The sequence below is a fragment of the Procambarus clarkii genome, chromosome 63, assembly GCF_040958095.1.
Source record: "Procambarus clarkii isolate CNS0578487 chromosome 63, FALCON_Pclarkii_2.0, whole genome shotgun sequence".
In the NCBI taxonomy this organism is placed as follows: Eukaryota; Metazoa; Arthropoda; class Malacostraca; order Decapoda; family Cambaridae; genus Procambarus; species Procambarus clarkii.
The window spans coordinates 32,427,419-32,454,271 of NC_091212.1; positions in this window are offsets into that span (position 1 = coordinate 32,427,419).

Genomic DNA, 26,853 nt, shown 5'->3' on the forward strand with positions numbered 1-26,853 from the left:
AAAACTGCAGGGGGGTTTGGGCAAAATATGACCCATCGCCGTTTACAGTAATTGGCATATTTTCGGTATGAAACTTCGAAATTTGAAACTGAAAATAGGTGCAGAGAGTCAGAATTCGGCTCAAAAATCAAGCTCAGGAGCCAAATTTCCGACATTTCAGACATTTTAATAACTGCAGGGGGGTTTGGGCAAAATATGACCCATCGCCGTTTTCAGTAATTGGCATATTTTCGGTATAAAAAGTCGTATTTTGAAACTGAAAATAGGTGCAGAGAGTCAGAATTCAGCTCTAAAATCACGGTCAGGAGTCAAATTTCCGACATTTCAGACATTTTGAAAACTGCAGGGGGGTTTGGGCAAAATATGACCCATCGCCGTTTAGAGTAATTGGCATATTTTCGGTATGAAACGTCGTAATTTGAAACTAAAAATGTGTGCAGAGAGTCAGAATTCGGCTCAAAAATCACGCTCAGGAGTCAAATTGCCGACATTTCAGACATATTGAAAACGGCAGGGGGGTTTGGGCAAAATATGACCCATCGCCGTTTACAGTAATTGGCATATTTTCGGTATGAAACGTCGTAATTTGAAACTGAAAATAGGTGCAGAGAGTCAGAATTCGGCTCAAAAGTCACGCTCGGGAGTCAAATTTCCAACATTTCAGACATTTTGAAAACTGCAGGGGGGTTTGGGCAAAATATGACCCATCGCCGTTTTCAGTAATTGGCATATTTTCGGTATGAAACGTCGTAATTTGAAACTGACAATAGGTGCAGAGAGTCAGAATTCGGCTCAAAAATCACGCTCAGGGGTCAAATTTCCGACATTTTAGACATTTTGAAAACTGCAGGGGGGTTTGGGCAAAATATGACCCATCGCTGTTTACAGTAATTGGCATATTTTCGGTATGAAACGTCGTAATTTGAAACTGAAAATAGGTGCAGAAAATCAGAATTCGGATAAAAAATCACGCTCAGGAGTCAAATTTCCGACATTTCAGACATTTTAAAAACTGCAGGGGGGTTTGGGCAAAATATGACCCATCGCCGCTTTCAGTAATTGGCATATTTTCGGTATAAAAAGTCGTAATTTGAAACTGAAAATTGGTGCAGAGAGTCAGAATTCGGATAAAAAATCACGCTCAGGAGTCAAATTTCCGACATTTCAGACATTTTGAAAACTGCAGGGGGGTTTGGGCATAATATGACCCATCGCTGTTTACAGTAATTGGCATATTTTCTGTATGAAACTTCGTAATTTGAAACTGAAAATAGGTGCAGAGAGTCAGAATTCGGCTCAAAAATCAAGCTCAGGAGCCAAATTTCCGACATTTCAGACATTTTAAAAACTGCAGGGGGGTTTGGGCAAAATATGACCCATCGCTGTTTACAGTAATTGGCATATTTTCGGTATGAAACGTCGTAATTTGAAACTAAAAATTGGTGCAAAAAGTCAGAATTCGGATAAAAAATCACGCTCAGGAGTCAAATTTCCGACATTTCAGACATTTTAAAAACTGCAGGGGGGTTTGGGCAAAATATGACCCATCGCCGCTTTCAGTAATTGGCATATTTTCGGGAAAAAGTCGTAATTTTAAACTGAAAATAGGTGCAGAGAGTCAGAATTCGGATAAAAAATCACGCTCAGGAGTCAAATTTCCGACATTTCAGACATTTTGAAAACTGTAGGGGGGTTTGGGCATAATATGACCCATCACTGTTTACAGTAATTGGCATATTTTCGGTATGAAACGTCGTAATTTGAAACTGAAAATAGGTGGAGAGAGTCAGAATTCGGCTCAAAAATCACGCTCACAAGTCAAATTTCCGACATTTCGGACATTTTAAAAACTGCAGGGGGTTTGGGCAAAATATGACCCATCGCCGCTTTCAGTAATTGGCATATTTTCGGTATAAAAAGTCGTAATTTGAAACTGAAAATAGGTGCAGAGAGTCAGAATTCGGATAAAAAATCACGCTCAGGAGTCAAATTTCCGACATTTCAGACATTTTGAAAACTGCAGGGGGGTTTGGGCAAAATATGACCCCTCGCCGTTTACAGTAATTGGCATATTTTCGGTATGAAACTTCGTAATTTGAAACTGAAAATAGGTGCAGAGAGTCAGAATTCGGCTCAAAAATCAAGCTCAGGAGCCCAATTTCCGACATTTCAGACATTTTGAAAACTGCAGGGGGGTTTGGGCAAAATATAACCCATCGCCGTTTTCAGACATTGGCAAATTTTCGGAATGAAACGTCGTAATTTGAAACTGAAAATAGGTGCAGAGAGTCAGAATTTGGGCAAAAAAATCATGCTCAGGAGTCAAATTTCCGACATTTCAGACATTTTGAAAACTGCAGCGGGGTTTTGGCAAAATATGACCCATCGCCGTTTTCAGAAATTGGAATATTTTCGGTATGAAACGTCGTAATTTGAAACTGAAAATAGGTGCAGAGAGTCAGAATGCGGCTCAAAAGTCACGCTCGGGAGTCAAATTTCCAACAATTCAGATATTTTGAAAACTGCAGGGGGGGTTTGGGCAAAATATTACCCATCGCCGTTTACAGTAATTGGCATATTTTCGGTATGAAACTTCGTAATTTGAAACTGAAAATAGGTGCAGAGAGTCAGAATTCGGCTCAAAAATCAAGCTCAGGAGTCAAATTTCCGACATTTCAGACATTTTAAAAACTGCAGGGGGGTTTGGGCAAAATATGACCCATCGCCGTTTTCAGTAATTGGCATATTTTCGGTATAAAAAGTCGTATTTTGAAACTGAAAATAGGTGCGGAGAGTCAGAATTCAGCTCTAAAATCACGCTCAGGAGTCAAATTTCTGACATTTCGGACATTTTGAAAACTGCAGGGGAGTTTGGGCAAAATATAACCCATCGCTGTTTACAGTAATTGGCAAATTTTCGGTATGAAACGTCGTAATTTGAAACTGAAAATAGGTGCAGAGATTCAGAATTCAGGAAAAAAATCACGCTCAGGAGTCAAATTTCCGACATTTCAGACATTTTAAAAACTGCAGGGGGGTTTCGGCAAAAAGTGACCCATCGCCGTTTTCAGAAATTGGAATATTTTCGGTATGACACATCGTAATTTGAAACTGAAAATAGGTGCAGAGAGTCAGAATTCGGCTCAAAAATCAAGCTCAGGAGCCAAATTTCCGACATTTCAGACATTTTAAAAACAGTAGGGGGGTTTGGGCAAAATATGACCCAACGCCGTTTTCAGTATTTGGCATATTTTCGGTATAAAAAGTCATATTTTGAAACTGAAAATAGGTGCAGAGAGTCAGAATTCAGATCTAAAATCACGCTCAGGAGTCAAATTTCCGAGATTTCAGACATTTTAGAAACTGCAGGGGGGTTTGGGCAAAATATGACCCATCGCCGTTTTCAGTAATTGGCATATTTTCGGTATGAAACGTCGTAATTTGAAACTGGCAATAGGTGCAGAGAGTCAGAATTCGGCTCAAAAATCACGCTCAGGGTCAAATTTCCGACATTTCAGACATTTTGAAAACTGCAGGGGGGTTTGGGCAAAATATGACCCATCGCCGTTTTCAGTAATTGGCATATTTTCGGTATGAAACGTCGTAATTTGAATTTAAAAATGTGTGCAGAGAGTCAGAATTCAGCTCTAAAATCACGGTCAGGAGTCAAATTTCCGACATTTCAGACATTTTGAAAACTGCAGGGGGGTTTGGGCAAAATATGACCCATCGCCGTTTACAGTAATTGGCATATTTTCGGTATGAAACGTCGTAATTTGAAACTAAAAATGTGTGCAGAGAGTCAGAATTCGGATAAAAAATCACGCTCAGGAGTCAAATTTCCGAGATTTCAGACATTTTAAAAACTGCAGGGGGGTTTGGGCAAAATATGACCCATCGCCGTTTTCAGTAATTGGCATATTTTCGGTATGAAACGTCGTAATTTGAAACTGACAATAGGTGCAGAGAGTCAGAATTCGGCTCAAAAATCACGCTCAGGGTCAAATTTCCGACATTTCAGACATTTTGAAAACTGCAGGGGGGTTTGGGCAAAATATGACCCATCGCCGTTTTCAGTAATTGGCATATTTTCGGTATAAAAAGTCGTAATATGAAACTGAGAATAGGTGCAGAGAGTCAGAATTCAGCTCTAAAATCACGCTCAGGAGTCAAATTTCTGACATTTCAGACATTTTGAAAACTGCAGGGGGGTTTGGGCAAAATATAACCCATCGATGTTTAAAGTAATTGGCAAATTTTCGGTATGAAACGTCGTAATTTGAAACTGAAAATAGGTGCAGAGATTCAGAATTCGGGCAAAAAAATCACGCTCAGGAGTCAAATTTCCGACATTTCAGACATTTTAAAAACTGCAGGGGGGGTTTGGGCAAAATATGACCCATCGCCGTTTACAGTAATTGGCATATTTTCGGTATGAAACGTCGTAATTTGAAACTAAAAATGTGTGCAGAGAGTCAGAATTCGGCTCAAAAATCACGCTCAGGAGTCAAATTGCCGACATTTCAGACATATTGAAAACGGCAGGGGGGTTTGGGCAAAATATGACCCATCGCCGTTTACAGTAATTGGCATATTTTCGGTATGAAACGTCGTAATTTGAAACTGAAAATAGGTGCAGAGAGTCAGAATTCGGCTCAAAAGTCACGCTCGGGAGTGAAATTTCCAACATTTCAGACATTTTGAAAACTGCAGGGGGGTTTGGGCAAAATATGACCCATCGCCGTTTTCAGTAATTGGCATATTTTCGGTATGAAACGTCATAATTTGAAACTGACAATAGGTGCAGAGAGTCAGAATTCGGCTCAAAAATCACGCTCAGGAGTCAAATTTCCGACATTTCAGACATTTTGAAAACTGCAGGGGGGTTTGGGCAAAATATGACCCATCGCTGTTTACAGTAATTGGCATATTTTCGGTATGAAACGTCGTAATTTGAAACTGAAAATAGGTGCAGAAAATCAGAATTCGGATAAAAAATCACGCTCAGGAGTCAAATTTCCGACATTTCAGACATTTTAAAAACTGCAGGGGGGTTTGGGCAAAATATGACCCATCGCCGCTTTCAGTAATTGGAATATTTTCGGTATAAAAAGTCGTAATTTGAAACTGAAAATAGGGGCAGAGAGTCAGAATTCGGCTCAAAAATCAAGCTCAGGAGCCAAATTTCCGACATTTCAGACATTTTAAAAACTGCAGGGGGGTTTGGGCAAAATATGACCCATCGCCGTTTTCAGTAATTGGCATATTTTCGGTATAAAAAGTCGTGCATTTTGAAATTTTTTGAAACTGAAAATAGGTGCAGAGAGTCAGAATTATGCTCTAAAATCACGGTCAGGAGTCAAATTTCCGACATTTCAGACATTTTGAAAACTGCAGGGGGGGTTGGCAAAATATGACCCATCGCAGTTTACAGTAATTGGCATATTTTCGGTATGAAACGTCGTAATTTGAAAGTATAAATGTGTGCAGAGAGTCAGAATTCGGATAAAAAATCACGCTCAGGAGTCAAATTTCCGAGATTTCAGACATTTTAGAAACTGCAGGGGGGTTTGGGCAAAATATGACCCATCGCCGTTTTCAGTAATTGGCATATTTTCGGTATGAAACGTCGTAATTTGAAACTGACAATAGGTGCAGAGAGTCAGAATTCGGCTCAAAAATCACGCTCAGGGTCAAATTTCCGACATTTCAGACATTTTGAAAACTGCAGGGGGGTTTGGGCAAAATATGACCCATCGCCGTTTTCAGTAATTGGCATATTTTCGGTATAAAAAGTCGCAATTTGAAACTGAGAATAGGTGCAGAGAGTCAGAATTCAGCTCTAAAATCACGCTCAGGAGTCAAATTTCTGACATTTCAGACATTTTGAAAACTGCAGGGGGGTTTGGGCAAAATATAACCCATCGATGTTTAAAGTAATTGGCAAATTTTCGGTATGAAACGTCGTAATTTGAAACTGAAAATAGGTGCATAGATTCAGAATTCGGGCAAAAAAATCACGCTCAGGAGTCAAATTTCCGACATTTCAGACATTTTAAAAACTGCAGGGGGGTTTGGGCAAAATATGACCCATCGCCGTTTACAGTAATTGGCATATTTTCGGTATGAAACGTCGTAATTTGAAACTAAAAATGTGTGCAGAGAGTCAGAATTCGGCTCAAAAATCACGCTCAGGAGTCAAATTGCCGACATTTCAGACATATTGAAAAAGGCAGGGGGGTTTGGGCAAAATATGACCCATCGCCGTTTACAGTAATTGGCATATTTTCGGTATGAAACGTCGTAATTTGAAACTGAAAATAGGTGCAGAGAGTCAGAATTCGGCTCAAAAGTCACGCTCGGGAGTCAAATTTCCAACATTTCAGACATTTTGAAAACTGCAGGGGGGTTTGGGCAAAATATGACCCATCGCCGTTTTCAGTAATTGGCATATTTTCGGTATGAAACGTCGTAATTTGAAACTGACAATAGGTGCAGAGAGTCAGAATTCGGCTCAAAAATCACGCTCAGGAGTCAAATTTCCGACATTTAGACATTTTGAAAACTGCAGGGGGGTTTGGGCAAAATATGACCCATCGCTGTTTACAGTAATTGGCATATTTTCGGTATGAAACGTCGTAATTTGAAACTGAAAATAGGTGCAGAAAATCAGAATTCGGATAAAAAATCACGCTCAGGAGTCAAATTTCCGACATTTCAGACATTTTAAAAACTGCAGGGGGGTTTGGGCAAAATATGACCCATCGCCGCTTTCAGTAATTGGCATATTTTCGGTATAAAAAGTCGTAATTTGAAACTGAAAATTGGTGCAGAGAGTCAGAATTCGGATAAAAAATCACGCTCAGGAGTCAAATTTCCGACATTTCAGACATTTTGAAAACTGCAGGGGGGTTTGGGCATAATATGACCCATCGCTGTTTACAGTAATTGGCATATTTTCTGTATGAAACTTCGTAATTTGAAACTGAAAATAGGTGCAGAGAGTCAGAATTCGGCTCAAAAATCAAGCTCAGGAGCCAAATTTCCGACATTTCAGACATTTTAAAAACTGCAGGGGGGTTTGGGCAAAATATGACCCATCGCTGTTTACAGTAATTGGCATATTTTCGGTATGAAACGTCGTAATTTGAAACTAAAAATTGGTGCAAAAGTCAGAATTCGGATAAAAAATCACGCTCAGGAGTCAAATTTCCGACATTTCAGACATTTTAAAACTGCAGGGGGGTTTGGGCAAAATATGACCCATCGCCGCTTTCAGTAATTGGCATATTTTCAGGAAAAAGTCGTAATTTTAAACTGAAAATAGGTGCAGAGAGTCAGAATTCGGATAAAAAATCACGCTCAGGAGTCAAATTTCCGACATTTCAGACATTTTGAAAACTGTAGGGGGGTTTGGGCATAATATGACCCATCACTGTTTACAGTAATTGGCATATTTTCGGTATGAAACGTCGTAATTTGAAACTGAAAATAGGTGGAGAGAGTCAGAATTCGGCTCAAAAATCACGCTCACAAGTCAAATTTCCGACATTTCGGACATTTTAAAAACTGCAGGGGGTTTGGGCAAAATATGACCCATCGCCGCTTTCAGTAATTGGCATATTTTCGGTATAAAAAGTCGTAATTTGAAACTAAAAATAGGTGCAGAGAGTCAGAATTCGGATAAAAAATCACGCTCAGGAGTCAAATTTCCGACATTTCAGACATTTTGAAAACTGCAGGGGGGTTTGGGCAAAATATGACCCCTCGCCGTTTACAGTAATTGGCATATTTTCGGTATGAAACTTCGTAATTTGAAACTGAAAATAGGTGCAGAGAGTCAGAATTCGGCTCAAAAATTAAGCTCAGGAGCCCAATTTCCGACATTTCAGACATTTTGAAAACTGCAGGGGGGTTTGGGCAAAATATAACCCATCGCCGTTTTCAGACATTGGCAAATTTTCGGAATGAAACGTCGTAATTTGAAACTGAAAATAGGTGCAGAGAGTCAGAATTTGGGCAAAAAAATCATGCTCAGGAGTCAAATTTCCGACATTTCAGACATTTTGAAAACTGCAGCGGGGTTTTGGCAAAATATGACCCATCGCCGTTTTCAGAAATTGGAATATTTTCGGTATGAAACGTCGTAATTTGAAACTGAAAATAGGTGCAGAGAGTCAGAATGCGGCTCAAAAGTCACGCTCGGGAGTCAAATTTCCAACAATTCAGATATTTTGAAAACTGCAGGGGGGTTTGGGCAAAATATTACCCATCGCCGTTTACAGTAATTGGCATATTTTCGGTATGAAACTTCGTAATTTGAAACTGAAAATAGGTGCAGAGAGTCAGAATTCGGCTCAAAAATCAAGCTCAGGAGTCAAATTTCCGACATTTCAGACATTTTAAAAACTGCAGGGGGGTTTGGGCAAAATATGACCCATCGCCGTTTTCAGTAATTGGTATATTTTCGGTATAAAAAGTCGTATTTTGAAACTGAAAATAGGTGCGGAGAGTCAGAATTCAGCTCTAAAATCACGCTCAGGAGTCAAATTTCTGACATTTCAGACATTTTGAAAACTGCAGGGGAGTTTGGGCAAAATATAACCCATCGCTGTTTACAGTAATTGGCAAATTTTCGGTATGAAACGTCGTAATTTGAAACTGAAAATAGGTGCAGAGATTCAGAATTCAGGATAAAAAATCACGCTCAGGAGTCAAATTTCCGACATTTCAGACATTTTAAAAACTGCAGGGGGGTTTCGGCAAAAATATGACCCATCGCCGTTTTCAGTAATTGGAATATTTTCGGTATGACACATCGTAATTTGAAACTGAAAATAGGTGCAGAGAGTCAGAATTCGGCTCAAAAATCAAGCTCAGGAGCCAAATTTCCGACATTTCAGACATTTTAAAAACAGTAGGGGGGTTTGGGCAAAATATGACCCAACGCCGTTTTCAGTATTTGGCATATTTTCGGTATAAAAAGTCATATTTTGAAACTGAAAATAGGTGCAGAGAGTCAGAATTCAGATCTAAAATCACGCTCAGGAGTCAAATTTCCGAGATTTCAGACATTTTAGAAACTGCAGGGGGGTTTGGGCAAAATATGACCCATCGCCGTTTTCAGTAATTGGCATATTTTCGGTATGAAACGTCGTAATTTGAAACTGGCAATAGGTGCAGAGAGTCAGAATTCGGCTCAAAAATCACGCTCAGGGTCAAATTTCCGACATTTCAGACATTTTGAAAACTGCAGGGGGGTTTGGGCAAAATATGACCCATCGCCGTTTTCAGTAATTGGCATATTTTCGGTATGAAACGTCGTAATTTGAATTTAAAAATGTGTGCAGAGAGTCAGAATTCAGCTCTAAAATCACGGTCAGGAGTCAAATTTCCGACATTTCAGACATTTTGAAAACTGCAGGGGGGTTTGGGCAAAATATGACCCATCGCCGTTTACAGTAATTGGCATATTTTCGGTATGAAACGTCGTAATTTGAAACTAAAAATGTGTGCAGAGAGTCAGAATTCGGATAAAAAATCACGCTCAGGAGTCAAATTTCCGAGATTTCAGACATTTTAAAAACTGCAGGGGGGTTTGGGCAAAATATGACCCATCGCCGTTTTCAGTAATTGGCATATTTTCGGTATGAAACGTCGTAATTTGAAACTGACAATAGGTGCAGAGAGTCAGAATTCGGCTCAAAAATCACGCTCAGGGTCAAATTTCCGACATTTCAGACATTTTAAAAACTGCAGGGGGGGTTTGGGCAAAATATGACCCATCGCCGTTTACAGTAATTGGCATATTTTCGGTATGAAACGTCGTAATTTGAAACTAAAAATGTGTGCAGAGAGTCAGAATTCGGCTCAAAAATCACGCTCAGGAGTCAAATTGCCGACATTTCAGACATATTGAAAACGGCAGGGGGGTTTGGGCAAAATATGACCCATCGCCGTTTACAGTAATTGGCATATTTTCGGTATGAAACGTCGTAATTTGAAACTGAAAATAGGTGCAGAGAGTCAGAATTCGGCTCAAAAGTCACGCTCGGGAGTGAAATTTCCAACATTTCAGACATTTTGAAAACTGCAGGGGGGTTTGGGCAAAATATGACCCATCGCCGTTTTCAGTAATTGGCATATTTTCGGTATGAAACGTCATAATTTGAAACTGACAATAGGTGCAGAGAGTCAGAATTCGGCTCAAAAATCACGCTCAGGAGTCAAATTTCCGACATTTCAGACATTTTGAAAACTGCAGGGGGGTTTGGGCAAAATATGACCCATCGCTGTTTACAGTAATTGGCATATTTTCGGTATGAAACGTCGTAATTTGAAACTGAAAATAGGTGCAGAAAATCAGAATTCGGATAAAAAATCACGCTCAGGAGTCAAATTTCCGACATTTCAGACATTTTAAAAACTGCAGGGGGGTTTGGGCAAAATATGACCCATCGCCGCTTTCAGTAATTGGAATATTTTCGGTATAAAAAGTCGTAATTTGAAACTGAAAATAGGTGCAGAGAGTCAGAATTCGGCTCAAAAATCAAGCTCAGGAGCCAAATTTCCGACATTTCAGACATTTTAAAAACTGCAGGGGGGTTTGGGCAAAATATGACCCATCGCCGTTTTCAGTAATTGGCATATTTTCGGTATAAAAAGTCGTGCATTTTGAAATTTTTGAAACTGAAAATAGGTGCAGAGAGTCAGAATTATGCTCTAAAATCACGGTCAGGAGTCAAATTTCCGACATTTCAGACATTTTGAAAACTGCAGGGGGGTTTGGCAAAATATGACCCATCGCAGTTTACAGTAATTGGCATATTTTCGGTATGAAACGTCGTAATTTGAAAGTAAAAATGTGTGCAGAGAGTCAGAATTCGGATAAAAAATCACGCTCAGGAGTCAAATTTCCGAGATTTCAGACATTTTAGAAACTGCAGGGGGGTTTGGGCAAAATATGACCCATCGCCGTTTTCAGTAATTGGCATATTTTCGGTATGAAACGTCGTAATTTGAAACTGACAATAGGTGCAGAGAGTCAGAATTCGGCTCAAAAATCACGCTCAGGAGTCAAATTTCCGACATTTCAGACATTTTGAAAACTGCAGGGGGGTTTGGGCAAAATATGACCCATCGCCGTTTTCAGTAATTGGCATATTTTCGGTATAAAAAGTCGCAATTTGAAACTGAGAATAGGTGCAGAGAGTCAGAATTCAGCTCTAAAATCACGCTCAGGAGTCAAATTTCTGACATTTCAGACATTTTGAAAACTGCAGGGGGGTTTGGGCAAAATATAACCCCATCGATGTTTAAAGTAATTGGCAAATTTTCGGTATGAAACGTCGTAATTTGAAACTGAAAATAGGTGCATAGATTCAGAATTCGGGCAAAAAAATCACGCTCTGGAGTCAAATTTCCGACATTTCAGACATTTTAAAAACTGCAGGGGGGTTTGGGCAAAATATGACCCATCGCCGTTTACAGTAATTGGCATATTTTCGGTATGAAACGTCGTAATTTGAAACTAAAAATGTGTGCAGAGAGTCAGAATTCGGCTCAAAAATCACGCTCAGGAGTCAAATTGCCGACATTTCAGACATATTGAAAAAGGCAGGGGGGTTTGGGCAAAATATGACCCATCGCCGTTTACAGTAATTGGCATATTTTCGGTATGAAACGTCGTAATTTGAAACTGAAAATAGGTGCAGAGAGTCAGAATTCGGCTCAAAAGTCACGCTCGGGAGTCAAATTTACAACATTTCAGACATTTTGAAAACTGCAGGGGGGTTTGGGCAAAATATGACCCATCGCCGTTTTCAGTAATTGGCATATTTTCGGTATGAAACGTCATAATTTGAAACTGACAATAGGTGCAGAGAGTCAGAATTCGGCTCAAAAATCACGCTCAGGAGTCAAATTTCCGACATTTCAGACATTTTGAAAACTGCAGGGGGGTTTGGGCAAAATATGACCCATCGCTGTTTACAGTAATTGGCATATTTTCGGTATGAAACGTCGTAATTTGAAACTGAAAATAGGTGCAGAAAATCAGAATTCGGATAAAAAATCACGCTCAGGAGTCAAATTTCCGACATTTCAGACATTTTAAAAAGTGCAGGGGGGTTTGGGCAAAATATGACCCATCGCCGCTTTCAGTAATTGGCATATTTTCGGTATAAAAAGTCGTAATTTGAAACTGAAAATTGGTGCAGAGAGTCAGAATTCGGATAAAAAATCACGCTCAGGAGTAAAATTTCCGACATTTCAGACATTTTGAAAACTGAAGGGGGGTTTGGGCATAATATGACCCATCGCTGTTTACAGTAATTGGCATATTTTCGGTATGAAACTTCGTAATTTGAAACTGAAAATAGGTGCAGAGAGTCAGAATTCGGCTCAAAAATCAAGCTCAGGAGCCAAATTTCCGACATTTCAGACATTTTAAAAACTGCAGGGGGGTTTGGGCAAAATATGACCCATCGCCGTTTTCAGTAATTGGCATATTTTCGGTATAAAAAGTCGTATTTTGAAACTGAAAATAGGTGCAGAGAGTCAGAATTCAGCTCTAAAATCACGGTCAGGAGTCAAATTTCCGACATTTCAGACATTTTGAAAACTGCAAGGGGGTTTGGCAAAATATGACCCATCGCCGTTTACAGTAATTGGCATATTTTCGGTATGAAACGTCGTAATTTGAAACTAAAAATGTGTGCAGAGAGTCAGAATTCGGATAAAAAATCACGCTCAGGAGTCAAATTTCCGAGATTTCAGACATTTTAGAAACTGCAGGGGGGTTTGGGCAAAATATGACCCATCGCCGTTTTCAGTAATTGGCATATTTTCGGTATGAAACGTCGTAATTTATAACTGACAATAGGTGCAGAGAGTCAGAATTCGGCTCAAAAATCACGCTCAGGGTCAAATTTCCTAAATTTCAGACATTTTGAAAACTACAGGGGGGTTTGGGCAAAATATGACCCATCGCCGTTTTCAGTAATTGGCATATTTTCGGTATAAAAAGTCGTATTTTGAAACTGAAAATAGGTGCAGAGAGTCAGAATTCAGCTCTAAAATCACGGTCAGGAGTCAAATTTCCGACATTTCAGACATTTTGAAAACTGCAGGGGGGTTTGGCAAAATATGACCCATCGCCGTTTACAGTAATTGGCATATTTTCGGTATAAAAAGTCGTAATTTGAAACTGAGAATAGGTGCAGAGAGTCAGAATTCGGATAAAAAATCATGCTCAGGAGTCAAATTTTCGACATTTCAGACATTTTGAAAACTGCAGGGGGGTTTGGGCAAAATATGACCCATCGCTGTTTACAGTAATTGGCATATTTTCGGTATGAAACGTCGTAATTTGAAACTGAAAATAGGTGCAGAAAGTCAGAATTCGGATAAAAAATCACGCTCAGGAGTCAAATTTCCGACATTTCAGACATTTTAAAAACTGCAGGGGGGTTTGGGCAAAATATGACCCATCGCCGTTTTCAGTAATTGGCATATTTTCGGTATAAAAAGTCGTAATTTGAAACTGAAAATAGGTGCAGAGAGTCAGAATTCGGATAAAAAATCACGCTCAGGAGTCAAATTTCCGACATTTCAGACATTTTTAAAACTGCAGGGGGGTTTGGCCAAAATATGACCCATCGCCGTTTACAGTAATTGGCATATTTTCGGTATGAAACGTCGTAATTTGAAACTAAAAATGTGTGCAGAGAGTCAGAATTCGGATAAAAAATCACGCTCAGGAGTCAAATTTCCGAGATTTCAGACATTTTAGAAACTGCAGGGGGGTTTGGGCAAAATATGACCCATCGCCGTTTTCAGTAATTGGCATATTTTCGGTATGAAACGTCGTAATTTGAAACTGACAGTAGGTGCAGAGAGTCAGAATTCGGCTCAAAAATCACGCTCAGGGTCAAATTTCCGACATTTCAGACATTTTGAAAACTGCAGGGGGGTTTGGGCAAAATATGACCCATCGCCGTTTTCAGTAATTGGCATATTTTCGGTATAAAAAGTCGTAATTTGAAACTGAGAATAGGTGCAGAGAGTCAGAATTCGGATAAAAAATCATGCTCAGGAGTCAAATTTTCGACATTTCAGACATTTTAAAAACTGCAGGGGGGTTTGGGCAAAATATGACCCATCGCTGTTTACAGTAATTGGCATATTTTCGGTATGAAACGTCGTAATTTGAAACTGAAAATAGGGGCAGAAAGTCAGAATTCGGATAAAAAATCACGCTCAGGAGTCAAATTTCCGACATTTCAGACATTTTAAAAACTGCAGGGGGGTTTGGGCAAAATATGACCCATCGCCGCTTTCAGTAATTGGCATATTTTCGGTATAAAAAGTCGTAATTTGAAACTGAAAATTGGTGCAGAGAGTCAGAATTCGAATAAAAAATCACGCTCATGAGTCAAATTTCCGACATTTCAGACATTTTGAAAACTGTAGGGGGGTTTGCGCATAATATGACCCATCGCTGTTTACAGTAATTGGCATATTTTCGGTATGAAACGTCGTAATTTGAAACTGAAAATAGGTGGAGAGAGTCAGAATTCGGCTCAAAAATCACGCTCACGAGTCAAATTTCCGACATTTCAGACATTTTAAAAACTGCAGGGGGGTTTGGGCAAAATATGACCCATCGCCGCTTTCAGTAATTGGCATATTTTCTGTATAAAAAGTCGTAATTTGAAACTGAAAATAGGTGCAGAGAGTCAGAATTCGGATAAAAAATCACGCTCAGGAGTCAAATTTCCGACATTTCAGACATTTTTAAAACTGCAGGGGTGTTTGGGCAAAATATGACCCATCGCCGTTTACAGTAATTGGCATATTTTCGGTATGAAACTTCGTAATTTGAAACTGAAAATAGGTGCAGAGAGTCAGAATTCGGCTCAAAAATCAAGCTCAGGAGCCAAATTTCCGACATTTCAGACATTTTAAAAGCTGCAGGGGGGTTTGGGCAAAATATGACCCATCGCCGTTTTCAGTAATTGGCATATTTTCGGTATAAAAACTCGTATTTTGAAACTGAAAATAGGTGCAGAGATTCAGAATTCGGGCAAAAAAATCACGCTCAGGAGTCAAATTTCCGACATTTCAGACATTTTAAAAACTGCAGGGGGGGTTTGGGCAAAATATGACCCATCGCCGTTTACAGTAATTGGCATATTTTCGGTATGAAACGTCGTAATTTGAAACTAAAAATGTGTGCAGAGAGTCAGAATTCGGCTCAAAAATCACGCTCAGGAGTCAAATTGCCGACATTTCAGACATATTGAAAACGGCAGGGGGGTTTGGGCAAAATATGACCCATCGCCGTTTACAGTAATTGGCATATTTTCGGTATGAAACGTCGTAATTTGAAACTGAAAATAGGTGCAGAGAGTCAGAATTCGGCTCAAAAGTCACGCTCGGGAGTGAAATTTCCAACATTTCAGACATTTTGAAAACTGCAGGGGGGTTTGGGCAAAATATGACCCATCGCCGTTTTCAGTAATTGGCATATTTTCGGTATGAAACGTCATAATTTGAAACTGACAATAGGTGCAGAGAGTCAGAATTCGGCTCAAAAATCACGCTCAGGAGTCAAATTTCCGACATTTCAGACATTTTGAAAACTGCAGGGGGGTTTGGGCAAAATATGACCCATCGCTGTTTACAGTAATTGGCATATTTTCGGTATGAAACGTCGTAATTTGAAACTGAAAATAGGTGCAGAAAATCAGAATTCGGATAAAAAATCACGCTCAGGAGTCAAATTTCCGACATTTCAGACATTTTAAAAACTGCAGGGGGGTTTGGGCAAAATATGACCCATCGCCGCTTTCAGTAATTGGAATATTTTCGGTATAAAAAGTCGTAATTTGAAACTGAAAATAGGTGCAGAGAGTCAGAATTCGGCTCAAAAATCAAGCTCAGGAGCCAAATTTCCGACATTTCAGACATTTTAAAAACTGCAGGGGGGTTTGGGCAAAATATGACCCATCGCCGTTTTCAGTAATTGGCATATTTTCGGTATAAAAAGTCGTGCATTTTGAAATTTTTTGAAACTGAAAATAGGTGCAGAGAGTCAGAATTATGCTCTAAAATCACGGTCAGGAGTCAAATTTCCGACATTTCAGACATTTTGAAAACTGCAGGGGGGTTTGGCAAAATATGACCCATCGCAGTTTACAGTAATTGGCATATTTTCGGTATGAAACGTCGTAATTTGAAAGTAAAAATGTGTGCAGAGAGTCAGAATTCGGATAAAAAATCACGCTCAGGAGTCAAATTTCCGAGATTTCAGACATTTTAGAAACTGCAGGGGGGTTTGGGCAAAATATGACCCATCGCCGTTTTCAGTAATTGGCATATTTTCGGTATGAAACGTCGTAATTTGAAACTGACAATAGGTGCAGAGAGTCAGAATTCGGCTCAAAAATCACGCTCAGGGTCAAATTTCCGACATTTCAGACATTTTGAAAACTGCAGGGGGGTTTGGGCAAAATATGACCCATCGCCGTTTTCAGTAATTGGCATATTTTCGGTATAAAAAGTCGCAATTTGAAACTGAGAATAGGTGCAGAGAGTCAGAATTCAGCTCTAAAATCACGCTCAGGAGTCAAATTTCTGACATTTCAGACATTTTGAAAACTGCAGGGGGGTTTGGGCAAAATATAACCCATCGATGTTTAAAGTAATTGGCAAATTTTCGGTATGAAACGTCGTAATTTGAAACTGAAAATAGGTGCATAGATTCAGAATTCGGGCAAAAAAATCACGCTCAGGAGTCAAATTTCCGACATTTCAGACATTTTAAAAACTGCAGGGGGGTTTGGGCAAAATATGACCCATCGCCGTTTACAGTAATTGGCATATTTTCGGTATGAAACGTCGTAATTTGAAACTAAAAATGTGTGCAGAGAGTCAGAATTCGGCTCAAAAATCACGCTCAGGAGTCAAATTGCCGACATTTCAGACATATTGAAAAAGGCAGGGGGGTTTGGGCAAAATATGACCCATCGCCGTTTACAGTAATTGGCATATTTTCGGTATGAAACGTCGTAATTTGAAACTGAAAATAGGTGCAGAGAGTCAGAATTCGGCTCAAAAGTCACGCTCGGGAGTCAAATTTACAACATTTCAGACATTTTGAAAACTGCAGGGGGGATTGGGCAAAATATGACCCATCGCCGTTTTCAGTAATTGGCATATTTTCGGTATGAAACGTCATAATTTGAAACTGACAATAGGTGCAGAGAGTCAGAATTCGGCTCAAAAATCACGCTCAGGAGTCAAATTTCCGACATTTCAGACATTTTGAAAACTGCAGGGGGGTTTGGGCAAAATATGACCCATCGCTGTTTACAGTAATTGGCATATTTTCGGTATGAAACGTCGTAATTTGAAACTGAAAATAGGTGCAGAAAATCAGAATTCGGATAAAAAATCACGCTCAGGAGTCAAATTTCCGACATTTCAGACATTTTAAAAAGTGCAGGGGGGTTTGGGCAAAATATGACCCATCGCCGCTTTCAGTAATTGGCATATTTTCGGTATAAAAAGTCGTAATTTGAAACTGAAAATTGGTGCAGAGAGTCAGAATTCGGATAAAAAATCACGCTCAGGAGTAAAATTTCCGACATTTCAGACATTTTGAAAACTGAAGGGGGGTTTGGGCATAATATGACCCATCGCTGTTTACAGTAATTGGCATATTTTCGGTATGAAACTTCGTAATTTGAAACTGAAAATAGGTGCAGAGAGTCAGAATTCGGCTCAAAAATCAAGCTCAGGAGCCAAATTTCCGACATTTCAGACATTTTAAAAACTGCAGGGGGGTTTGGGCAAAATATGACCCATCGCCGTTTTCAGTAATTGGCATATTTTCGGTATAAAAAGTCGTATTTTGAAACTGAAAATAGGTGCAGAGAGTCAGAATTCAGCTCTAAAATCACGGTCAGGAGTCAAATTTCCGACATTTCAGACATTTTGAAAACTGCAAGGGGGTTTGGCAAAATATGACCCATCGCCGTTTACAGTAATTGGCATATTTTCGGTATGAAACGTCGTAATTTGAAACTAAAAATGTGTGCAGAGAGTCAGAATTCGGATAAAAAATCACGCTCAGGAGTCAAATTTCCGAGATTTCAGACATTTTAGAAACTGCAGGGGGGTTTGGGCAAAATATGACCCATCGCCGTTTTCAGTAATTGGCATATTTTCGGTATGAAACGTCGTAATTTATAACTGACAATAGGTGCAGAGAGTCAGAATTCGGCTCAAAAATCACGCTCAGGGTCAAATTTCCTAAATTTCAGACATTTTGAAAACTACAGGGGGGTTTGGGCAAAATATGACCCATCGCCGTTTTCAGTAATTGGCATATTTTCGGTATAAAAAGTCGTAATTTGAAACTGAGAATAGGTGCAGAGGGTCAGAATTCGGATAAAAAAATCATGCTCAGGAGTCAAATTTTCGACATTTCAGACATTTTGAAAACTGCAGGGGGGTTTGGGCAAAATATGACCCATCGCTGTTTACAGTAATTGGCATATTTTCGGTATGAAACGTCGTAACTTGAAACTACAAATAGGTGCAGAAAGTCAGAATTCGGATAAAAAATCACGCTCAGGAGTCAAATTTCCGACATTTCAGACATTTTAAAAACTGCAGGGGGGTTTGGGCAAAATATGACCCATCGCCGCTTTCAGTAACTGGCATATTTTTGGTATAAAACCCGTAATTTGAAACTGAAAATTGGTGCAGAGAGTCAGAATTCGGCTCAAAAATCAAGCTCAGGAGCCAAATTTCCGACATTTCAGACATTTTAAAAACTGCAGGGGGGTTTGGGCAAAATATGACCCATCGCCGTTTTCAGTAATTGGCATATTTTCGGTATAAAAAGTCGTATTTTGAAACTGAAAATAGGTGCAGAGAGTCAGAATTCAGCTCTAAAATCACGGTCAGGAGTCAAATTTCCGACATTTCAGACATTTTGAAAACTGCAGGGGGGTTTGGCAAAATATGACCCATCGCCGTTTACAGTAATTGGCATATTTTCGGTATAAAAAGTCGTAATTTGAAACTGAGAATAGGTGCAGAGAGTCAGAATTCGGATAAAAAATCATGCTCAGGAGTCAAATTTTCGACATTTCAGACATTTTGAAAACTGCAGGGGGGTTTGGGCAAAATATGACCCATCGCTGTTTACAGTAATTGGCATATTTTCGGTATGAAACGTCGTAATTTGAAACTGAAAATAGGTGCAGAAAGTCAGAATTCGGATAAAAAATCACGCTCAGGAGTCAAATTTCCGACATTTCAGACATTTTAAAAACTGCAGGGGGGTTTGGGCAAAATATGACCCATCGCCGTTTTCAGTAATTGGCATATTTTCGGTATAAAAAGTCGTAATTTGAAACTGAAAATAGGTGCAGAGAGTCAGAATTCGGATAAAAAATCACGCTCAGGAGTCAAATTTCCGACATTTCAGACATTTTTAAAACTGCAGGGGGGTTTGGCCAAAATATGACCCATCGCCGTTTACAGTAATTGGCATATTTTCGGTATGAAACGTCGTAATTTGAAACTAAAAATGTGTGCAGAGAGTCAGAATTCGGATAAAAAATCACGCTCAGGAGTCAAATTTCCGAGATTTCAGACATTTTAGAAACTGCAGGGGGGTTTGGGCAAAATATGACCCATCGCCGTTTTCAGTAATTGGCATATTTTCGGTATGAAACGTCGTAATTTGAAACTGACAGTAGGTGCAGAGAGTCAGAATTCGGCTCAAAAATCACGCTCAGGGTCAAATTTCCGACATTTCAGACATTTTGAAAACTGCAGGGGGGTTTGGGCAAAATATGACCCATCGCCGTTTTCAGTAATTGGCATATTTTCGGTATAAAAAGTCGTAATTTGAAACTGAGAATAGGTGCAGAGAGTCAGAATTCGGATAAAAAATCATGCTCAGGAGTCAAATTTTCGACATTTCAGACATTTTAAAAACTGCAGGGGGGTTTGGGCAAAATATGACCCATCGCTGTTTACAGTAATTGGCATATTTTCGGTATGAAACGTCGTAATTTGAAACTGAAAATAGGGGCAGAAAGTCAGAATTCGGATAAAAAATCACGCTCAGGAGTCAAATTTCCGACATTTCAGACATTTTAAAAACTGCAGGGGGGTTTGGGCAAAATATGACCCATCGCCGCTTTCAGTAATTGGCATATTTTCGGTATAAAAAGTCGTAATTTGAAACTGAAAATTGGTGCAGAGAGTCAGAATTCGAATAAAAAATCACGCTCATGAGTCAAATTTCCGACATTTCAGACATTTTGAAAACTGTAGGGGGGTTTGCGCATAATATGACCCATCGCTGTTTACAGTAATTGGCATATTTTCGGTATGAAACGTCGTAATTTGAAACTGAAAATAGGTGGAGAGAGTCAGAATTCGGCTCAAAAATCACGCTCACGAGTCAAATTTCCGACATTTCAGACATTTTAAAAACTGCAGGGGGGTTTGGGCAAAATATGACCCATCGCCGCTTTCAGTAATTGGCATATTTTCTGTATAAAAAGTCGTAATTTGAAACTGAAAATAGGTGCAGAGAGTCAGAATTCGGATAAAAAATCACGCTCAGGAGTCAAATTTCCGACATTTCAGACATTTTTAAAACTGCAGGGGTGTTTGGGCAAAATATGACCCATCGCCGTTTACAGTAATTGGCATATTTTCGGTATGAAACTTCGTAATTTGAAACTGAAAATAGGTGCAGAGAGTCAGAATTCGGCTCAAAAATCAAGCTCAGGAGCCAAATTTCCGACATTTCAGACATTTTAAAAGCTGCAGGGGGGTTTGGGCAAAATATGACCCATCGCCGTTTTCAGTAATTGGCATATTTTCGGTATAAAAACTCGTATTTTGAAACTGAAAATAGGTGCAGAGAGTCAGAATTCAGCTCTAAAATCACGCTCAGGAGTCAAATTTCTGACATTTCAGACATTTTGAAAACTGCAGGGGAGTTTGGGCAAAATATAACCCAACGCCGTTTACAGTAATTGGCAAATTTTCGGTATGAAACGTCGTAATTTGAAACTGAAAATAGGTGCAGAGATTCAGAATTCAGGCAAAAAAATCACGCTCAGGAGTCAAATTTCCGACATTTCAGACATTTTAAAAACTGCAGGGGGGTTTGGGCAAAATATGACCCATCGCTGTTTTCAGAAATTGGAATATTTTCGGTATGAAACGTCGTAATTTGAAACTGAAAATAGGAGCAGAGAGTCAGAATTCGGCTCAAAAATCAAGCTCAGGAGCCAAATTTCCGACATTTCAGACATTTTAAAAACTGCAGGGGGGTTTGGGCAAAATATGACCCAACGCCGTTTTCAGTAATTGGCATATTTTCGGTATAAAAAGTCATATATTGAAACTGAAAATAGGTGCAGAGAGTCAGATTCAGCTCTAAAATCACGCTCAGGAGTCAAATTTCTGACATTTCAGACATTTTGAAAAGTGTAGGGAGGTTTGGGCAAAATATAACCCATCGCCGTTTAAAGTAATTGGAAAATTTTCGGTATGAAACACCGTAATTTGAAACTGAAAATAGGTGTAGAGATTCAGAATTCGGGCAAAAAAAATCACGCTCAGGAGTCAAATTTCCGACATTTCAGACATTTTAAAAACTGCAGGGGGGTTTGGGCAAAATATGACCCATCGCCGTTTACAGTAATTGGCATATTTTCGGTATGAAACGTCGTAATTTGAAACTGAAAATAGGTGCAGAGAGTCAGAATTCGGCTCAAAAGTCACGCTCGGGAGTCAAATTTCCAACATTTCAGACATTTTGAAAACTGCAGGGGGGTTTGGGCAAAATATGACCCATCGCCGTTTACAGTAATTGGCATATTTTCGGTATGAAACGTCGTAATTTGAAACTGAAAATAGGCACAGAGAGTCAGAATTCGGATAAAAAATCACGTTCAGGAGTCAAATTTCCGACATTTCAGACATTTTAGAAACTGCAGGGGGGTTTTGTGCAAAATATGACACATCGCTGTTTACAGTAATTGGCAACTTTTTCCGTATGAAACGTCGTAATTTGAAACTGAAAATAGGTGCAGAAAGTCAGAATTCGGATAAAAAATCACGCTCAGGAGTCAAATTTCCGACATTTCAGACATTTTAAAAACTGCAGGGGGGTTTGGGCAAAATTTGACCCATCGCCGCTTTCAGTAATTGGCATATTTTCGGTATAAAAAGTCGTAATTTAAAACTGAAAATAGGTGCAGAGAGTCAGAATTCGGATAAAAAATCACGCTCAGGAGTCAAATTTCCGACATTTCAGACATTTTTAAAACTGCAGGGGGGTTTGGCCAAAATATGACCCATCGCCGTTTACAGTAATTGGCATATTTTCGGTATGAAACGTCGTAATTTGAAACTAAAAATGTGTGCAGAGAGTCAGAATTTGGATAAAAAATCACGCTCAGGAGTCAAATTTCCGAGATTTCAGACATTTTAGAAACTGCAGGGGGGTTTGGGCAAAATATGACCCATCGCCGTTTTCAGTAATTGGCATATTTTCGGTATGAAACGTCGTAATTTGAAACTGACAATAGGTGCAGAGAGTCAGAATTCGGCTCAAAAATCACGCTCAGGAGTCAAATTGCCGACATTTCAGACATTTTGAAAACTGCAGGGGGGTTTGGGCAAAATATGACCCATCGCCGTTTTCAGTAATTGGCATATTTTCGGTATAAAAAGTCGTAATTTGAAACTGAGAATAGGTGCAGAGAGTCAGAATTCGGCTCAAAAGTCAAGCTCGGGAGTCAAATTTCCAACATTTCAGACATTTTGAAAACTGCAAGGGGGTTTGGCAAAATATGACCCATCGCCGTTTACAGTAATTGGCATATTTTCGGTATGAAACGTCGTAATTTGAAACTAAAAATGTGTGCAGAGAGTCAGAATTCGGATAAAAAATCACGCTCAGGAGTCAAATTTCCGAGATTTCAGACATTTTAGAAACTGCAGGGGGGTTTGGGCAAAATATGACCCATCGCCGTTTTCAGTAATTGGCATATTTTCGGTATGAAACGTCGTAATTTATAACTGACAATAGGTGCAGAGAGTCAGAATTCGGCTCAAAAATCACGCTCAGGGTCAAATTTCCTAAATTTCAGACATTTTGAAAACTACAGGGGGGTTTGGGCAAAATATGACCCATCGCCGTTTTCAGTAATTGGCATATTTTCGGTATAAAAAGTCGTAATTTGAAACTGAGAATAGGTGCAGAGGGTCAGAATTCGGATAAAAAAATCATGCTCAGGAGTCAAATTTTCGACATTTCAGACATTTTGAAAACTGCAGGGGGGTTTGGGCAAAATATGACCCATCGCTGTTTACAGTAATTGGCATATTTTCGGTATGAAACGTCGTAACTTGAAACTACAAATAGGTGCAGAAAGTCAGAATTCGGATAAAAAATCACGCTCAGGAGTCAAATTTCCGACATTTCAGACATTTTAAAAACTGCAGGGGGGTTTGGGCAAAATATGACCCATCGCCGCTTTCAGTAACTGGCATATTTTTGGTATAAAACCCGTAATTTGAAACTGAAAATTGGTGCAGAGAGTCAGAATTCGGCTCAAAAATCAAGCTCAGGAGCCAAATTTCCGACATTTCAGACATTTTAAAAACTGCAGGGGGGTTTGGGCAAAATATGACCCATCGCCGTTTTCAGTAATTGGCATATTTTCGGTATAAAAAGTCGTATTTTGAAACTGAAAATAGGTGCAGAGAGTCAGAATTCAGCTCTAAAATCACGGTCAGGAGTCAAATTTCCGACATTTCAGACATTTTGAAAACTGCAGGGGGGTTTGGCAAAATATGACCCATCGCCGTTTACAGTAATTGGCATATTTTCGGTATAAAAAGTCGTAATTTGAAACTGAGAATAGGTGCAGAGAGTCAGAATTCGGATAAAAAATCATGCTCAGGAGTCAAATTTTCGACATTTCAGACATTTTGAAAACTGCAGGGGGGTTTGGGCAAAATATGACCCATCGCTGTTTACAGTAATTGGCATATTTTCGGTATGAAACGTCGTAATTTGAAACTGAAAATAGGTGCAGAAAGTCAGAATTCGGATAAAAAATCACGCTCAGGAGTCAAATTTCCGACATTTCAGACATTTTAAAAACTGCAGGGGGGTTTGGGCAAAATATGACCCATCGCCGTTTTCAGTAATTGGCATATTTTCGGTATAAAAAGTCGTAATTTGAAACTGAAAATAGGTGCAGAGAGTCAGAATTCGGATAAAAAATCACGCTCAGGAGTCAAATTTCCGACATTTCAGACATTTTTAAAACTGCAGGGGGGTTTGGCCAAAATATGACCCATCGCCGTTTACAGTAATTGGCATATTTTCGGTATGAAACGTCGTAATTTGAAACTAAAAATGTGTGCAGAGAGTCAGAATTCGGATAAAAAATCACGCTCAGGAGTCAAATTTCCGAGATTTCAGACATTTTAGAAACTGCAGGGGGGTTTGGGCAAAATATGACCCATCGCCGTTTTCAGTAATTGGCATATTTTCGGTATGAAACGTCGTAATTTGAAACTGACAGTAGGTGCAGAGAGTCAGAATTCGGCTCAAAAATCACGCTCAGGGTCAAATTTCCGACATTTCAGACATTTTGAAAACTGCAGGGGGGTTTGGGCAAAATATGACCCATCGCCGTTTTCAGTAATTGGCATATTTTCGGTATAAAAAGTCGTAATTTGAAACTGAGAATAGGTGCAGAGAGTCAGAATTCGGATAAAAAATCATGCTCAGGAGTCAAATTTTCGACATTTCAGACATTTTAAAAACTGCAGGGGGGTTTGGGCAAAATATGACCCATCGCTGTTTACAGTAATTGGCATATTTTCGGTATGAAACGTCGTAATTTGAAACTGAAAATAGGGGCAGAAAGTCAGAATTCGGATAAAAAATCACGCTCAGGAGTCAAATTTCCGACATTTCAGACATTTTAAAAACTGCAGGGGGGTTTGGGCAAAATATGACCCATCGCCGCTTTCAGTAATTGGCATATTTTCGGTATAAAAAGTCGTAATTTGAAACTGAAAATTGGTGCAGAGAGTCAGAATTCGAATAAAAAATCACGCTCATGAGTCAAATTTCCGACATTTCAGACATTTTGAAAACTGTAGGGGGGTTTGCGCATAATATGACCCATCGCTGTTTACAGTAATTGGCATATTTTCGGTATGAAACGTCGTAATTTGAAACTGAAAATAGGTGGAGAGAGTCAGAATTCGGCTCAAAAATCACGCTCACGAGTCAAATTTCCGACATTTCAGACATTTTAAAAACTGCAGGGGGGTTTGGGCAAAATATGACCCATCGCCGCTTTCAGTAATTGGCATATTTTCTGTATAAAAAGTCGTAATTTGAAACTGAAAATAGGTGCAGAGAGTCAGAATTCGGATAAAAAATCACGCTCAGGAGTCAAATTTCCGACATTTCAGACATTTTTAAAACTGCAGGGGTGTTTGGGCAAAATATGACCCATCGCCGTTTACAGTAATTGGCATATTTTCGGTATGAAACTTCGTAATTTGAAACTGAAAATAGGTGCAGAGAGTCAGAATTCGGCTCAAAAATCAAGCTCAGGAGCCAAATTTCCGACATTTCAGACATTTTAAAAGCTGCAGGGGGGTTTGGGCAAAATATGACCCATCGCCGTTTTCAGTAATTGGCATATTTTCGGTATAAAAACTCGTATTTTGAAACTGAAAATAGGTGCAGAGAGTCAGAATTCAGCTCTAAAATCACGCTCAGGAGTCAAATTTCTGACATTTCAGACATTTTGAAAACTGCAGGGGAGTTTGGGCAAAATATAACCCAACGCCGTTTACAGTAATTGGCAAATTTTCGGTATGAAACGTCGTAATTTGAAACTGAAAATAGGTGCAGAGATTCAGAATTCAGGCAAAAAAATCACGCTCAGGAGTCAAATTTCCGACATTTCAGACATTTTAAAAACTGCAGGGGGGTTTGGGCAAAATATGACCCATCGCTGTTTTCAGAAATTGGAATATTTTCGGTATGAAACGTCGTAATTTGAAACTGAAAATAGGAGCAGAGAGTCAGAATTCGGCTCAAAAATCAAGCTCAGGAGCCAAATTTCCGACATTTCAGACATTTTAAAAACTGCAGGGGGGTTTGGGCAAAATATGACCCAACGCCGTTTTCAGTAATTGGCATATTTTCGGTATAAAAAGTCATATATTGAAACTGAAAATAGGTGCAGAGAGTCAGATTCAGCTCTAAAATCACGCTCAGGAGTCAAATTTCTGACATTTCAGACATTTTGAAAAGTGTAGGGAGGTTTGGGCAAAATATAACCCATCGCCGTTTAAAGTAATTGGAAAATTTTCGGTATGAAACACCGTAATTTGAAACTGAAAATAGGTGTAGAGATTCAGAATTCGGGCAAAAAAAATCACGCTCAGGAGTCAAATTTCCGACATTTCAGACATTTTAAAAACTGCAGGGGGGTTTGGGCAAAATATGACCCATCGCCGTTTACAGTAATTGGCATATTTTCGGTATGAAACGTCGTAATTTGAAACTGAAAATAGGTGCAGAGAGTCAGAATTCGGCTCAAAAGTCACGCTCGGGAGTCAAATTTCCAACATTTCAGACATTTTGAAAACTGCAGGGGGGTTTGGGCAAAATATGACCCATCGCCGTTTACAGTAATTGGCATATTTTCGGTATGAAACGTCGTAATTTGAAACTGAAAATAGGCACAGAGAGTCAGAATT